The 18214-nt window shown below is 39.3% G+C and overlaps 1 long non-coding RNA gene across 1 annotated transcript in view; it reads left to right on the plus strand.

Moving 5' to 3' along the window:
* The window catches only part of LOC111818130, a 49442-nt gene extending 33493 nt beyond the window's left edge, over positions 1 to 15949 (plus strand). Inside the window, exon 3 of the long non-coding RNA XR_002822195.1 lies at positions 15870 to 15949. This is a non-coding gene — a long non-coding RNA (uncharacterized LOC111818130). The remainder of the gene's footprint in view (positions 1 to 15869) is intronic.
* The last annotated feature ends 2265 nt before the right edge of the window (positions 15950 to 18214 follow it).

Below are 18214 nucleotides of genomic sequence, written 5' to 3' on the forward strand. Positions count from 1 at the left end.
GAGAGAGAGAGAGAGAGAGAGAGAGAGAGAGAGAGAGAGAGAGATTATGTAGACTCCTGAGGTTCAGCCTCCTCCTTTTAGGTCAAAAGAATTTCAGATATGGTGGCTGTAGCATAAGGAATTATGATTTTTTCCCTTTAGAAGCTTTTGCAAGAAAGAGCTCAGGATTGTTTAGGTGATGGAATATGAGTGCTGTGGTCTTCTGTGCTGCCATGACACAATACCACAGACTAGGATGACTTGTAGAGAATTCCTTTCTCATAGTGCCAGAGACCGGGATGTCCAAGACGAAGGCACCAGCAAGTTCGGTGTGGGGTGAGTACTACATTCTCCAGAGAAATGAGCCCATTGTTGCCATGACAGGAAGCAGATGGGCAGGAGACCACATAATGCTGAAGCCGTTTCTATAAAAGCCTGAATCTGATTCAGGAGGGAAAAGCCCTCAGGACTTAATTACCTCTTAAATTCCACCTCTCAGAACTGCCACATTGAGAACACCTGTGTTTTAGGGCGCTCTGTATTTGAACCATAGCAAGGAGTTTAGTATAATTATGACGAATGTCTGACTTCAGCAATCTAGGTTATTTGTAGAGGTGTCTTATTTCTGGAAACTTCTTTAACTCTGGACCTAAGATTTCTTAGGAATTTTTGGGTTTAGTTTCTTTATTTTTACCATCTGTATTCTATCAACTCTTTTTTAAATGAATCTATCTCAATTTTACCATGGTTAAGGTCATCAGCTCTTGTGTTCAGTTAGTGCATATTCATTTGGTTCTTATGTGCCAGGGCATGCTGTAGAACTTAGGAATTCATCGGTCCCAAACTGTGGACCTGTGTTGGTGTAGTAATCTTGTCTTCTTCATAAAACATACTTTCATGGCATCTCTGCAAGGATCTTCAGGCTCCAGTTTCAGGCAAAAGACTCATAATGCATGTTTGTGATTTGTTTAGTAAAGCGAATGTAGAGCACAAATGGATAACATAGAAACTCTAGAAGCAATTTGAGAACTCCAAAGGCATGCCCTATGGAAACATACTAAATCACCACTCTACTTGATTGGACTCAGGAAGAAGACAAAATGGAGCTTGAAGAACAGTTTCCCTGAACTGTCACAAAGAATTTTAAACATTGACCAAATGCTTAATGTGCAGTAGGCACATGGCTAGGCACTTTCACACACATTATTTCATTATCCCAATAAGCTTGTGAAATAGACCTCATTAATATTCTAATTTTATACATCTGGAAAGTGGGGCTCTGAGTCACTAAAAGTCCTCTGAATCCTACACTTAATAAACTGGGTGGGGAATACAGACCCAGATTTTTTGACTCCAAGTCCTTTCCTTTGGTGGAAATGTTTTGCAGAATGCTCTTATTAAAAATGGTAGCCTTTTCTTGATGACCCCAGTAAATGCTTCTCTTAGCTGAAGATTGAAGGAGGAGATCATTTGTTTTGGAGTTTTCCTTCTAAAACCCTTTGGGACTTATTAGAGGGTACTATTGTTTGCCTTTCTTTAAAAAAATTTGTTTTAAATTATTTATTTATTTATTTGTTACAGGTTCTCACTATACAGCTTGGACTCATAGTGATCCTCCTGTATGAGGCTCTCCAGTGCTGAGATTACTGGCATGCACCACACGGCCCAGTTTTGGTGGCTGGCATGGCATGCAGTACTGGGTTGGAACCTGGGTCCTTGTGCTTGCCAGACAGGCACTTAGACTGCCAAGATATCTCCCCAGCCCTTGCCTTTCTTTTTGTCCTGCTGTTCTTAAAATCTGTTAGCCAAATGGACTCTTGGGTTTTATTTATTTATTTATTTATTTATTTATTTATTTATTTATTTGATGGTGCTAGGGTTCGAACTCAGGACATTGCACTTGCCAGGCAAACACTTATTTTACTAAGCTATCTCCCCAGCTGACACTTGGGTTTTAATTTCCATGAATGTGACTGAATAGATTCTTCCTCCATGCATACCCAAGACCAGAGATGAGCATTTTATTGGCATTCTTCAATAAACTTCCTCTAACATTGTTTTCAGTATTTGTTCAAATTCTTTATATTACCTTATCCTTTATATGTCCATAAGAGAGAGAGAATGTATTTATGATGTTCTTTGTTATAGTTGTATCATGTAATGTGAATATATATATATATTAGCATCAATTTAATATGAATAAAAATTAAACATTTTAATCATTTAGAGCCAATGCCCAGAGAGTATCCTTACTAATTGAATGTAATAATTAAGGAATAAAGGAGCAAGGGCAAATAATAAGCAGCTTTTCAGTTTGGAGTGTGTCTATATAACAGGCTAGAAGCCAGGACAGCTTAAATTAGGCTTGATCAGTCCATCCTGTATTGCTTAGGTACAGTCCTCCCCAAAGGCAGGGAACTGGATTAATCATAGTTATAGAATGCTACATTGTAAAAGAACATTTAAGATCCAATCTCTATCTTGTGGAGAAGGAACTAACTTCTAGAAAGGTTATGATTTGCCTAAAAGTAAAATAGAAAGCAAAAGCAAGAGATTCTCTTTCATCTGTGGATAGAAAAGAGACTAACCCCTTATTAATTATGTGGTTTGGAATTTTTCTATCATTTCTTAAATTGGTTTTTTACTTTGTCGATTATTGTCCGTGTTGTGATTTTTTCTTTGTGGTACCAGGGATTGAACTCAGGACCCTGTCCTTGCCAGGCAGACATTTATTCTACTGAGCTATCTCCCTAGCCCTAATATTTTTAGTTCGTTGTACTTGTTACTTATACTGTTGGTGTCATGTCCAGATATTGACAAGACCAATGTCAAGAAGCTTTCTCTGTTTTCTTCTAGTTACTTTTATACTTTTAGGTTTTATAGTTTCATGTCCTACATGTAAGCCTTTAATATGTTTTGAATCAGTATTTGCGTGTGGCTAGAGATAAGGGTACAATTTAATTTTTCTGTATGTGGACTGCAGTTTCTTCAACATCATTTTGAAGAAACTATTTTTTCTCATTGTTTGTTTTCGCCACCCTTGTCAGAGAACAATTGACTATAATTACTAGTTTAAGTTTATGAGCTTTCTGTTGTTTCATTGGTTTATATATCTGTAAATTTTCTGATGGACCATGGTGTTTTGATTACTGTCACTTTGTAGTATATTTTGAAGTCAGGAAGTGTTATTTCAGTTTTATTCTTGTGGAACATTGTGTTAGGGACATTTTGTGTTTGTAAATTTTAGGAATTAGGTTTCTGTCTTCTGTGAAAAATGATACTGGGATTTTAATAGAGATTGAATTGATTCTATAGATTACTTAGAGTAATATGGATATTTTAATAGTATTAAATTTTCTGATCCATTTACATCTATATCTTCTTTCATTTGCTTCAACAGTAGATCTTACGTGTTCTTTCTACAAGAAGAAATTAGGAGTGGGGGAGAAAGGGAAGAAAGGAAGGAATGAAGGGAAGGAAAGAAATGAAAACTGAGGCAACTGATATTTTAATTGGCTGGAATGTGATCACAATTTATACATTTATAGAAAACATCTTTATACATCATAAATGTGTGTAATTCTTAATTAATCATACCTCAATAAAAGTGAAATAGAGAAGTTATGCATAACATAGATTCCTAGATACTGATCCCAAAAAATCTGACTGAGAAGTGGGGTAGGTCCCAGGAATCTTGATAATTAATATGCCCCCTGGGAAATGTAACTGCAGGTGACCCTGGTCTGTACCTTTGGAAACGCTTGTCTGGCGTCTGGGCTTCATAAATTTCAGCCTGCTTCTTCCCAAAAGAATGTACTACCTCCCTCCCTTCAAAGCATTCCTAACAATACATAGTATTTTTTATGATTCATTTTAGAGTGCTGCTTCTTAATTCAATAATTAATTCCCATTTAGGTCATTCACTGAATAATTTTGTTTCACTCAGTCAGCCTTTATGGTGTGTCAAGAACTAGAGGTACAAAGATGAAAACACAGCCCCAACCCCAGGAAATTCATGCCCTAGCAAGGTAGTAGTTATCATTCCCTGAGTACTTTGTTGTGTATACTTCATGTTATTTTTCTCATTCTCTGACTTTCAGTAAACCTCTGCATAACAAGAATGTTATTTGTATTTTTCCCATATAGATTGAATCATTCATAGTTTATGCAACTCATTCCTCCACATTTGAATTGCCTTAAAAGCATTTCTTAGTTTTTTCTTTATGTACCTTCAAGTCTTTCTTGATAACAGATGTGGAGTGTTCTATATGGATGTACTTTCATATATTTGACCTATGTCAGACTGATGAATATTATATTATATATATTTTCTCTTATTATAGGTAGTGCCTTTTGAATTCCAAAGATTTTATTATGCTAATTTTACTTATAAGAAGATAGAGAAAAGTGAATGATCTCGTTCAAGGTTTGCCAAGGGGAGAAATAGGACTCCAGTGGAGTCCCATCTGTCTCAAAGACAGCAAGGTTCCTTTCTTGTTGCTGTACTGTCTTTAATTGTCACAGCAGGGGAAGTGCTGGACAAGGTGGGGACATACAAGATCATCCTAAAGCTAACTCCTGATAAGACCTCATAGCAACCTGAGACAGTGATGATTCTTAGATGGGCTGCAAAAAATCTAAGAATCTTCTGGAAAGAGGGAAAAAAGTGCTTCCAGATAGGCATTCATTTATTGCAAGTCAATCAGTTGTGTATTAATGATCATCTACCAGAGGCATCTTGTAATGGAAAGATTGAAGGAAGGCATATTCTTTGACATGAGAATTTTGTAATGCATGCATGTGTGTATGTCTGAAAAATACAAGAGCAGCACAAAGAAATATGGACCTCATTTGGAAGCCTAAGTATAGCCTTGGAAATGGGTAGGTGATGAGGGCCTGTCTTTATCTTCAAGGGCAAGCAATGAAATTTGCCCTTTTAATAGCTCAGTTTCTTGCTTTTAATGAAGAAAGTAATATCTAGTCCCTGACTACTTGACAAGATGTTGCAGGGCTTGGTTAATGTCTGTAAATGTTTTGAGCTCCTCTGAGGTGTGTGTTCTGTAAATAGGAGGTATTAATAGCAGCCGTCAGAACGGAAACAAAACTAAATTGAGCTTCAGTCATTTTCTGGGAAAGAAACAAATACCCATAAAGCATGAAGCTCATTCTGGATCCATCACATTGGCCCTTTTTGAAAAGGCAGCCTGGGTCTCGTATACTGACAGAGTGACAGCTCAAGCCTTAATCTCAAGTGGGAAAATTCAGGAGACTAGCTTGATTTTCTAACATTTAATTTCCCAGCTGATTACTGAGATTAAATGCCCATCTGGCACAACATATTTATGAGATTTGCATGTGCAGGGAAGTGGGAATCAAGTAGAAGAAAGTATAGTAGAAAGAAATCCAAAATGCTTAACAGAGGCAGTGCCATTTGGGAGCCCTCTGAGAAGAGGCCCAAGTAGGGATGACATGGCATTAGTGTTCATGAGGCCAGTTGGTCATATGTTGTAGGAAAGGCAGTTAGTGTTTCTCTTCCTTAGGGTTTTCATGTTACCAAGGATTTGATGATGCCACTGTCTGCCCTGGGTCCAGGGGGCTAGTGAATTGCTAAGAAGAAAATCCAGTTCTGGGTTTTAGTGGTGATATATCAACATCTCTACCTTCAAACTTGTGTCAACTGGGCAGTTGCTGTGCAGACATAATGTATCCTACACACGGATGGTGGTGGTAATGTAGGCTGGGGACGCAGGGTCTCATGATCCATTTGCTCTTATCTCTCCAAAAGGAAGCCCTGACTAGGAGGTGCAGTCAGTTGTATGCTAGCTGTTACATGTCCACAGTCTCTGTTCAGTGGAAAGGCTGTTCTCTAATTGACCCACAGCAATCTGATCTTACAAGCACTGATAGGACTTACAAGTGAAGTGTACAAACTAAGATTATGGTGCTTAGCTGACCTCCCAAGTGGAATTAATCGACTTTTTTTGTAACCCAGGGGATCATATAAAAACCTATTCCAGACTAAATTTTTATTGTATTTTACTTGTAATCTCTAACCAGGCTTCCTCCTTGGACATCAAGCCTGTATGTCTCTTTAAGGATTCCTACTTTAGAGGTAGAGGCTTCTGTCCTTTGTGGTCACAATTTCTGCTTAGAGTTTCAAGTTCACAAGGAAAGCTCATCAGTGACTTGATCGTAATCCTTGGCTGCATGCGCACAAGTGACTGAAAAACATCTGGCATGCTGACCCTTCTGGCCAATTTACCAAATGCATTAAAAGTGGGGTGGAACTGGAGAATCCATTTGTCATCCTGCCAGTGACAGCAGAATGAACACGGTGATGGTCTGTCTTCAGGAGATCCTGTAAATCCAATCTGTTTTTCTCAGTCACAAAAGGACAGATGACGTGTGTTCATAGGCTAGAAGGTCTCTGCTCTTATTGTATGTGAAGCTGGTTCCCCAGGCCTGAGCCTAGGAAAGTACCTTCTATCTTGGAAATGTAGATATGAGGTTGGATTCCCCATAGGTTGGAATCTATGCTTAATTGCCCTTTGGGAGCTCTCTGGACTATCTCTTGGAAAATGAATTTCACAACCCATCCTATGAGTTTAGTAGAGAAACACAGATCAATGGGAATGAAAGAGTGTCTGATGTGGCTGTTTATCTGAAAAGCAACTTTTCACTGGATTACAAAGGCCACGGAATTAGTTAATTCTACTCTTTGTAGAAGTACCAGTTCATCAATGAACCCATGTATTCATGGGTTGAGGTGTCATTTACAGTGATAAAGCTTCTCTGACTCCAGGGTTCTCTGGTGCCCCTGCTGCAGCTAAGTGTCCTAAGGAAAGGGCCAATCTGCGGATATTACATCCAATTCAGCAGGATGTGTAACCTTCTAGATTGGGGGAACCAGGCAGGGTCAATAAGGTAAGATGCAAAGCACCTGTGTCTTATTACAGTGCCCTGTCTTTGCCACCTCTTTTCCCATTTATCCTCAGAATCCTTTCAGGTATGTCGGGAGAAATGGCCAGGTTTGTCCGGTCCAGTTGCATTGCCTAGGGAAAGGTCTTCACTGTAAAATGTATTGTCTCACATAGATTTTAAAGAAAATCAGAGGTAAGGTTAATGAATTTGGAGGTTCCAGCTAATAGAAACTTCTTTTTCTTGTTTTACATACAGATTTAGTTTCACATGTATCTCTCAGGGATGGGGAACAGGAGAATTTTCTACCTTGTTCCAATGACATTACAATGTTCAGAGATGGAATAATAATGAAAGTAATTCTCTTCAGGAATTGAGAAATATATCACATTAGAGATTGCTGAATAGTGTGTCTCCACTGTCATGAAAAAAGAAAAAGAAAAGTTTGAGGTCAGTTAGAAATGGAAAATACTTGATAATACATGTCATTGGCCACCTTCTTTCCCCCTTGGCAGGGATAGCTTACTAAGTGCTCGTAAACTCATTCCTCCTGATAGCAGACATAATTTCAGAATCCTTCTCAGTTGATGTTCCAGGCACTCCTTACTAGTTTAGCAGAGTGGGAATAAATGACTTAATTTCTAAAAATAAAATTGAAAAAGGAGGTATCAGAGTTCTTCTTGGTATAATTAATGTTTCAGGAAAGAATATTGAGCTGTATCTATGGTTTTTGCCAGCCTCCTCTATTTAGAAATATTTAGATGGGAAATTGAGACTGGTTTCCATGTGCCCCACCCACTTTTTGTTCACCAACTCAAAAATAACACACAGTAATAAATGGGAAATATGATTCTGCCTTTATGAGCCATCCGTGAGGTGATGTCTGATCCACATTAAATGTCAGAAATAAATTATTCATGTGAGATGAAAATACAGATGTGATTATATTTGGGATTAATTCTACCAAAGAACAGCATGGTAATCACTTGAATGCCCACTGAGGAACAGGAGTGATTTTTAAATAATATGCTAATAACCACTTGTTGATATTTGAACGTAAGTAAAAATATTATATAGGACACTTTATACTTCTTGTCCTGTCTTCAGCTCTTGATTAAAGTAGTAACTCAGGCCATGAACAGTCACCTCAGATCAGGGACAGATGGCCTCTCTGCTGGATCTAGATGGCCTGAGCCACTTCACAGAGTCATGAGCTCGAGATCTATTATCCTTCAGTTGTGGTCAATGAGATTGGCTTGGCTGGGTGCATTGCTGGACATTCTTCTCCTTCATTGTTCTCTGACGTCAACCTTTAATATGATCATTTGTTACCTCATCTTTGGAATTAAATTAGATTGCAACTGCTAGCACACATGTGGCTCATACCTCTTGTGCTCTCAGCCCAAATGTGAGGAAACATGCTGACTGACAGGTAAGGTCATGTGAGAGAAGGGCTGCCTCCAGATTCCTTAGTCGAACGGAGATCCTTTTGCTAGTTGGGGAGGGGAAAGAAATCTACATTCTGATGCTGCCATTAAGTAATGGATAAGCTTGGGGAAAATACTCTGTGTCAACTCTCTGCACAATGTGGAGTAATGTTACAAGCAAGACTTAAGAGACAACTGCTGAATGATGTGTAAAATGTTTTACAGTCTGAAACATTAACTCATAAGCAAAGGAGAGACAGCCATTCTATCCCTGATCCCGTATACAGAGCATAAGACTGAATATCAGGGTGCAGTAAAGAAAAGTCAGTTTATAAAATGTAAAAAAGTTGTAGCCTTTAATCTCAAGGCCACAGGTAAGAGATTTGGATGTCAAGCACTTGGGCTTATTTATAAATCTGCATTCCAATTCAAATATGGTTCTATACTTGTGTTGAAATAGTTATGTCGCATTTTTAGGATGCTATATGTCTGAATGGTATTTTAGTTTGTTAATCACTGTTAATATGGCTATTTTTCTTTCCATAACTCAAAGAATAGCTTCTGTAAGACTTGGCAATGTGATATAATTTTTTTTTTTTAAATCTGAAGGGTATTTGAATTTCCTCTACAAATCTAATACTCTGCCCCTTTGGTGCTAGTCTAGCTATGTTGGTTATTTGTTACTAATTGTCTTGGTTACTTTTCTCTTCTTGCTGGGACAAAATACCTGACACCCAAAATTAAGGAAGTAAAGGTTTATTTAGTTCAAAGTTTGTGGAGGTTTCAGTCAATAATCAGCTGGTTCCAAGAAACAGTGACACGTGGCAGAGAGCAGTAGTTCATGGTGTTGGAAAACAGCAAAACAACAAGAGTACAAAGAAAGAGCAGTAGTAGCAGCAGCAGAACCAAGCCTTTCCCCTTCAGTATATTGCATTCTGGCTGTTTGAGGGTGTAACACCCATACTCATAATCCCAGCAGCACTCACACCTGTAATACCAGCATTGGATCATGAATCAATCACTCCAGAAGCTGACCCAATTACTACATAAGGCTTTGGGGGAGGGGGGAAGACACCTAGCTATAAACCATAGCACTAATATATTTTCTTTTTTTTCCAGAAAGGATTGGTAAAGTTGTTGGAAGGGCAAGTGGTAGCATAATAAAAGATACCACATATGCTTTCTGTTTTAGCAGGAAATATGAGAAAGCAGTTATCCAATTTATAAGGGAAAGTATTTTGGGACAATCTAGATCAAAAAGAAACTTCTATTTTAAGACTGTGAGTTCTTTTAAACCTATAGATTAATTCTTCTCTTACATCGATGTACTGTTTCAACAAATATGTTTTTGCATTAGGTGAGATAATCCTCTCAGTGCCAGCATGCAGGCAATAGACAAAAAGGTAAGAAGGGGGCAGGATTTCCTGGAGTTCAGAGACTTCCGGGACAAATTAAAATGCAGGTATCCCTTCCCCATCCCAGGCCACCCAGACCACTGAGTAATGGCTTGCTGTCTGCAGGGTGAGGTGCAACTCGCTTGCCTCCCAGCAGGTTCATGTTTTTAATTTGATTGAGTCATGCTTCATCTCCAGAAAGACTGAGGATATGTTTTGTAGGGAAAAGATCATAAAATTCCAAAGAGCTCCCGTAAAACGAAGCGCTCATTTTCATGTAGCCCCATGTGGAAAGGTCAGGCAAGCAGGGCTCGTTGCAAGGCTATGTCTTCTCTGAAAGTGGAAGGAGCCAAACCTCCATCTTTCTAGTTTAAGAGTTGCCTAGTGGCCTTATTTCAACTGCGACAGCACAGCCTGCTTTAGTCTGGAAGTGTGAGAACCAAATAAAGTTTGGCAGAACAAAGACATGGAAGCTGCACAGCCTTCTTGGAGCATAAAGAAACACTCCCAGCCCTTTGCATTGAATGCAGAAGCATTTCCTGTCCCCTTACCACCATCTTGTGCCATGGCGTCTCCTCCAAGAAGTAGCCACAGTGGCGGATTTAGTTGAATACCTGCGCTGGCACTTTTCTGCTATTGGTGTGGCTGAGGTGTCGCCCGCGGCCTTGCCAACAAGGAAGACGCGACCACTGGTTGTGTCTGCGCAGCTTTTATTGCCCTGTTACATCAACCTTCTTCCCCCTCGAGGCCCCTGCTCTTAGCTTATAAGTCCCAGGGCTTCCAACCATGGGGCGCCACGTGTGTACTGTCCATTGGTCCAGGTACGCGGAAGCAATGCATTAGCCCAAGCCTTGGCCTTTTATGGAGTTGTTGATTACCAGGAGCGCTCACCCCCTGAGGGGGTGGAAGGCGGAAACCGGCGCCATCCTAGGGCGCGGCTACACGCAGCTCCCTACACTGAGGGATTATGGGAACTTCCCTGAATTGTGAGTGGACTGAGAAGATACCCTCAGCCTATCTTGATGTTTATTTTTTTAATTTCATCATCATAGAAAGGCAGAGTAACACATATACATATGAAAACAGATGTGGAGGCACAGAAGCATACATTCAGACACAAATACACACATGAAATACACATTAAACACATAAATATATACATACATATAGAAAACACATTCAAATATACATGACACACGCAAGAGCAAACATAAGTATACATAGCACACATATGCAGAAAACCAGACTTAAACACACATGCATGAACACACAAACACATGCATCAACACATAAAAATATACATGCATCAACACATAAAAATATACACATATAGAAGTATCCATAATTATCCACACAGACCAGACACTGGAACAATTAATTTGCCCCAGCATCTGAACAATGATTTGGTCTGGTGGTCAACTTTATCTCTGACCTAGAGAAAATCTGTAGAAATTCTAATACAGGGGCTAAGAAGGGAAAATATTGGCTTTGAGTATATAAACATCTCTGTCGTAAAATAAAATGTTAATTTTCTCCTAAATCAAATGTTGACACATATCAGCTGCTAGTGAAGATGCGTCACTATGGGACATATTCTCTGCTCCAGAGATTGGAGACAAGGCTGAAGTCGTTCCTCTGAAATGTTAGCTGGCTTAGAATCCAAAAGGGTTTGAATTAAGAGTTTTAGGTGCTATCTTTGTTCTTAGAACCCCAGTTCCTGGGACACTGACCTAAAGAAGGCAGCAGGGAACAGAATTCCTCTTTGTGAAATACACTGCTTTCTGAAGAATCCTCATCTGCAAAGATTCAGACTCTGCTTACATGTGCCAGGGAGCAGGATTTTATTAAACATATGGAGGAAGTCTATGGGCACAAAGAAAGGACAGACTCCACAGGCAGGGAGAAATTTCCAGAGCTAGACATGATAGCTACCCTTTTCTCTACTGCTCCCAAAATATGCAGTGCAAATATTCTTTTTTGCTCAACACCTGTATTTCAAAAACTCCAAATTAAAATTCCCCTACCCTTTCTGCACAACACACATGCACACATGCCCTTTTAACTTGCTAACTTTGAAAGATGATGAAATCCACCACCAGTGAGCTCTGCCAGTCTGCAGTGAAGGCCAAGATCAATGCAGAAGGTTGGTGCAGTGCTGCCGCAGAGCTGCGTGATCAGAATACAAGATGGAGCACAGGGGGAAAGGCCAAGAAATATGTCTGTGCTTGGAGTTTACACAAGTCTCCTTAGCAACTTGTCTGAATTTATTTTTTTCCTTAATGTGTGTGAGTTTCTTCCAAACCCTGAGTACAAGGGGAGTAGTCTCTCATAGTGCCCCTATGAGAGACTAGTTTTCCTTTCTCCTGGGGTAAAATCTGCTTTTGGTGAGTGAGGCTTTCTCTCCCTGCTAGTATCAGCTCCCCACCCCCTCCATGGAGGTAGATCTGATCCTCTGCATTGTGACTTTGTGGACTGTTGGTAGCATTCCAAAAATCCACATCTCCATGGGGGAATGCTAGAGCCCGTTGCTGATGGCCACAGCTGGGCGGATTTGTGCTGCAGCTTCGCTGTGTGTGGTGGGTGCTCCTGTGTGTGTAAACGTCCCCGTGTGTGTGCCTGGGTGACAGGAAAGAAGGGAGAAACAACAGAGCTCCCTTTCTCCTTGCTATTTCTTTTTGCTTCCTCTCACTTCTATCATCCTTCTCATCTACCAATAAAAATGCCTGCATAATTCTGATTAGAAGATGAGTATAAGGCTAGTGGACAAAAACTGACTTCTGGAGATTTGATATGTTAGATTTCATGTGGCTGCTTCAGTGCAGAGAACCCTAAATACTGCAGTGGTTTTCCCTAAAAGTGCTTTACCTTCCAACACCCCTGGGGAGCAGCCTCACTGAGCCAACGCTGAATATAAACCTTAATATTTCTCCTTTTTGCTCCTCCTATTTTAGAGCCAGGGGAAAAAAAGAAAAGAAACCTAGCCAAAAATGTTAAGGTTTGATTTTTGGCTCTTTTACAAACAGATGTTGCTTGTCGTTCTGCTGTTGTTAAGCAGACACCAGATTGGACCCAGCAGCAGTTGTGTGTGTGTGTGTGTGTGTGTGTGTGTGTGTGTGTAGGATGGGGGAATGATTATTAGGGGTGGGCAAAGGGCTGGAAAGCAAAAGAAAATACTGATTTTTCTACAAGTTAAAACCAAGAAGTAAGTACATGGGTTAATACTTTTTCTTTTTCAAACATTTACTTGGCAGAAAGTATAAAGATTTTTATTCTAGTTGGCTGCTGTTATTCCAAAAGAAGGGAGAAATGTGGGTATCAGTAGGTAGGAACATCCTGGTGAGAGGGTGAGCCTCCCAGGGCGTAGCGCACAACAGGTCCATGGCTGGGGTGCAGCATGCAGCAGGTCCGTGGCTGTCCCTCTCAGTGGACCTATACTCTGTACTGAGGAAAAGGGCTTTCTGCTTCTGTGGAACCTGCTTTCTTGGGTTTGATGGTTGCTTCTGTCCCATGAGTGTCACTGGGGAAGCTCCAGGCTCTTCTGTACCTTCCCCTGAACGAGAATCCCATTGTTTTACTGTTAAAGCTCTAAGGAAATGCTGGCTTTTTACATACTGCACAGCTCTTTCCTTGTAGGATCTAAGAGATTTCATCCTTCCTCCCTGTCGCCCCACTTTCTAATCTAATTGTGGTGTGCTTTCTCAAAAGCAAAACACAGCTTTGCATAGAAAGTGGCAAAGTTGGCTGCTGTTTTGCAAGCATTCGGGCAGCATGCATTTCACTTACATTAATGCAATGACATACATCTGAGGGTTTAAAAATCTCTCATGTTTCCTGATCACAATTTGGATCTTCTTCTTCTTCTTCTTCTTCTCCTTTCTCTTTAACTTTACTTCCCTGCTTTAACATTAACAATATAGGCACAATGGAAGTTATAGGCTAGCATTGTTTTAATTTAAGTAGGAAGAAAAATTGTAATTGTGAGAAACTTAGGCCTTTTCAAAGTGAAAGTAGTCTCCCTGAGCCAGCTGTACACGCAGCAACTTGTTACTGCCAAGACGTCTCTCTCTCTTTTGTTTCATCGAGTGTGTCAAGAGCAGATTTGCCTGCCATTTCTCACTCTTAAGTTGTTCATCTCTGTTTTACATCTCTGGTAAGTGATCATTAGATTTTTTTAATTACAAAAAAATAGTAAGTCTACGCCTCAGTGTGAGGATGCCGTTTTTGTCCAGTATACCCTATTCTACCATGCCATTTTTTTCATGTCTTTGTTCCTTAGTCAAACTACACATGTTTCCATTTGTCATTTTTCATACATTTTTTTTAAAGTACAGGGAGTGTGTGATAAGAAGATTACAAATACCTATTTCTAAACTTCCTATTGCTAGAAACAAGCATGAAAACCGTGGCACAGCTTTACGGGTCTCTTTGCTCCCCTCCTGCACCAGGGCCAGGTTTCCTGAGTTAGAAGAATTAATTCAAGCCCACTAACTGGCTTTGGTCCTGCGCTGCGCTGGAGAGCCGTCTCGTACTGTGCGCTGGTGCCCTGTGGCAGCATCGCAGGCCGACGCATGGCGTAGCACATGACCCCTGGAGAAGCAATTGCTGGATGCGTCTCTTTTGTTGAGAGAATTGGATTTTTCAGGGGAAAAAAATAACAGAAGCTACAGAGGGTGAAAGAAATGACATCAGGGAAACAGAAAAGCCATAAGGGGGCCAAAACCTAGCTGTCTTCCTTACTTCATGATGTTGGGTGTCAGGGTGACTGCCCGAGGGGAGATTTCAACAAGCTTGCTGAGGACTTTTCTTTTTCTTGTCCTTTTCTCTTCTTTCTTCTTTCTCTGTCTTGGTCTTCACTCTGTTTCCTTCTGTCTGACTATCTCTCTTCTTTCTTTTTCTTTCTCTTTTATGTTTCTTTTTTCCTCATTTCTCCACCCTGTCTTCCTTCATCCAAAATTGTCAGGCAAATTGCAGAGATGTCTGGGACAAAGGAAGTCCACTGAGATTTCGTACAGGGCGTATATCTTTTCTTTTCTTTCTTTTCTCGTGGAACTGGGGATTGAACTCAGGCCCTTGCACTTGCCAAAGAAGCACTTATTCCACTGAGCCATCTCCCTGGCCCCTATCTTTTTTTTTTAAAAAAAAAGGGGGAGTGAGGGCTGACAATCTTTCTGTAGGTGCAGTTCTGCCAACATCATCCTGGGTTTGGTGTTCAAGTCCAGGACAAAACTCAAATCATTTCTCCCCTTTGCAAGCAGCTGCACAGTGAGTTTGCCTTCTGTTAGTAAAAGAACAATGAAGAAAAGGCAAATCCTGCCTCTGAAACATAGCCAGTGAAAGAACGCTGGAATGGAGGCCAAGGATCCTGGCGTAGTGGAAGCAGTCAGACTCACAAGTCCCCCACAATCTGATATCTGCTCCTTTTAAACAACCATATTAGAAGAGAGAAATAATGACTTGTGAATAATTTTGGAATCAAAAAATTAAAAAAAATGTTTCTCAAAAATGCTTTATCAGGCTAGGTAATCACAGCTCTATTTGGTGATTGTATCATAACCATTTTTAATTATTAATAGTTTATCTCTTAATCAGTTTTGACAAGTGTGTGGTTTGGTATAAAACAATGAAATCTGAGCATGCTGTGAGATTTCACATTCCTATTTGACTATTTTTTGGGTAGAATCATTTTTAAAGTTTCTTGGTAGCCAGGGAAATTCCAGGAAAAATGTGAAAGTTACTTATTTACAGAACCTTTTTATTATGCGTTTTGCTGGAAATGAGGTAAACATAATGCCTCCCAGTATTTTTTCACAAATACTTTTATTTTAGTTTTTTATATTTCTTTGGATCGGACTCGTAGTGATCCGCCTGTTTGAAGCCTCCCAAGAGCTGGGATTACAGGCGAGCACCACCATGCCCACTCTCAATTGCCATCTCAGTGTGCCCCCGGAGGCCGGGCCAGCCCAGGGATCCAACCCCAGACCCCTGTGCCTGGTGCTTTAATCTGCTGAGCTATTTGGCCCGTCCTCCTTGCACTCTTGTTCTGACGTTACTTCTAACTTTGCAAAATGTTTGGGTGATAAAAAGTAACCAACCAACCAAAAAGTACAGAACACTGATACACTTAAAAAAATATTTCAAATGTCTTTTCTAGATGTGTGCGAATGATTTGAAGACATGGGTGCATCAACCTGAATACAGATTTAAAAAATAAGATTTCTAAGAAGTTACCCTTTTCAGGTAATCATATTTTCTTGTCATTTCCTCCAAACCATTACTTTTTCTAAATCATTACACATTTTTAGAGAATGTTTAAGAATATTATATTTTAAGTGTAATTAAAAAATAGCGATCAGTTTTATAATTTTCATAATCAATGAGTAGACTAGCCCATGGCTATTGATTGTATGGAGTATGGAAAAGTTTTAAAAATTCTTTACATAAGAAACCTTGTTTCTTCTTAGAAAGATAGCAGAACTCATTTGAAAGTAGCAGGTACTGTCCTAAACTGATGATATTGGGCTTTTAGGTTTAAAAGTGTAGCTATTAGAGGATTGTATCTACAAGGCCTAACAAGTGAATTCTGAGAAATAGGTTTGTGTAAATTACAGAATGACAATACTGATGTTTTAAATTTAGTCCCAGTTTGATAATACTCTGTGGCAGTTATGGAACTATCCAGTGTACAGCCTGTAAGACAAGCTCAGCTGTCGCAACATTGGTAGTTATGCTGTAGAGTGTCATTAAAGGCATTTGTACCACCTAAAAGTATTTAATAACATAAATGATGTGTTTGCTTGGTAAATCACCCTGCCCTGCTTTGGCCATGGTTTGTAGCCATTAGGTCCTATCTTGCAACTTAATTATTGGTATTACTATTTAAGATAGCCTGTGAAATCTTATTTATTGAAGGAAGCCAAAATTTCCTCTGAAATAAAATCCATATTTATTTTCCTTCTCTACACACAGAAGCGTCTAAAGGAGGTATTCAATGACATTAGGGAAAATATCCATTATCAAACATACTTTTCCACTATTAGGACAGTATTTTTAGTTCTTCTCTCAGCATCCTGGCTATTTTTCTTTTTCTCTTTTTCTTTATTTCTCTCTTTCCTTCCTTCCTTCCTTCCTTCCTTCCTTCCTTCCTTCCTTCCTTCCTTCCTTCCTTCTTCACTCTTTCATTCTTTTACTCTTTTGCTCTTTTGTTCTTTTTTTCTTTCGTACCAGAAATCAAACTCAAGACCTCACACTTGTCAGGCAGGCACTGTCTGGCCTCTAATTGCACTTTTATTGTCTGAATTTAAAACTTTAGATTGTTTGGAAGCTAATATTAGTAATTCTTTTAAATGAATAACTTCTGTACATCCTATATATGACAAAGAAAAGTAAAAATGATGCCCCCAATGGAAATAACATCGAGTGTCTTTCTATGGACTTAGTACTTTGGAGATGTATTAACGTGGTGCTATTTGAATGACTAAATGTACCATTTTGACAGATCTTAGTCCATTTCTAACGGTGCACTAATATTGTATTACAATGTTTTTAAAATTGTGATATAGGTTGAATATCCCTTGTCCAAAATAGTTAGGATCAAAAGTATTTCAGTTTTATGATGATTTGAATTTCAGAATACTTGCAAATATATTGAAATAGTTTGATAATGCAATCCAAATCTAAATACAGAATTCATTTATGTTTCTTATATACCTTTAACAGATCACCCAAAGTCATATTATATAGTATTTTTTTAGTGTGTCTGCATTTTGATCGAGATCCTTTACATGGGGTCAGAATTTTCCATTTGTAGTATCATGTCAGTGCTCAGAAAGTTTTGTGTTTGAATGTGTTTCATATTTTAGATTTTCTTAAATTACAGGTGCTTGGTCTATCATAACAATTAGTGTTCACTTATTTTGAAAGCTTGGGCCTATCGTCTTAGATCTCAATAAGATTCCCTATGTCATCCATTCTCTAGCAATCCTTGACAGTCTTCAAGTGCCTGGCATTAAATACCTCTGACCCCATTCTTTTGTCAGAGAGATCAAAGAAAAATAAGCTCAAGGTTGACTTAAAGTCTTTTATTTTATAAAAGAAATGAATATTTTATAATGAAATACATTAAGGCAGGGAGATGACTCAGTGGAATAAGTGCTTCCCTGGTAAGAGCAAGGGCCTGAGTTCTAATCCCTGGTTCTGCCAAAAAAAGAAAAAAAAAAAAGAAATACATTAAGACCATTTGGGGGTCTCCTGGTATAGGTACTACTTATTTCCACTTGCTATTGGTGTGTCTTTGAATCTGAAATCAGTTTTTCCAGCCCTACAGCGTCATCAGGCTCCTGGGAGAAATAAGCAGACAGTGAAGTACCGATGGTTTTGGGCTTCAGCCCCTGTTCTTCCTACTGTGGGCTTCCTGTGCTCCGATTTCACCCTTTAGGTTCTATGAGGAGGGCCTGCTCTCTTCTCTGGGTAATTCCCCAATTCAGTCCTGTCTTTTTT

This window comes from Octodon degus, unplaced genomic scaffold, assembly GCF_000260255.1.
Source record: "Octodon degus isolate 3935 unplaced genomic scaffold, OctDeg1.0 scaffold00080, whole genome shotgun sequence".
Lineage (NCBI taxonomy): Eukaryota > Metazoa > Chordata > Mammalia > Rodentia > Octodontidae > Octodon > Octodon degus.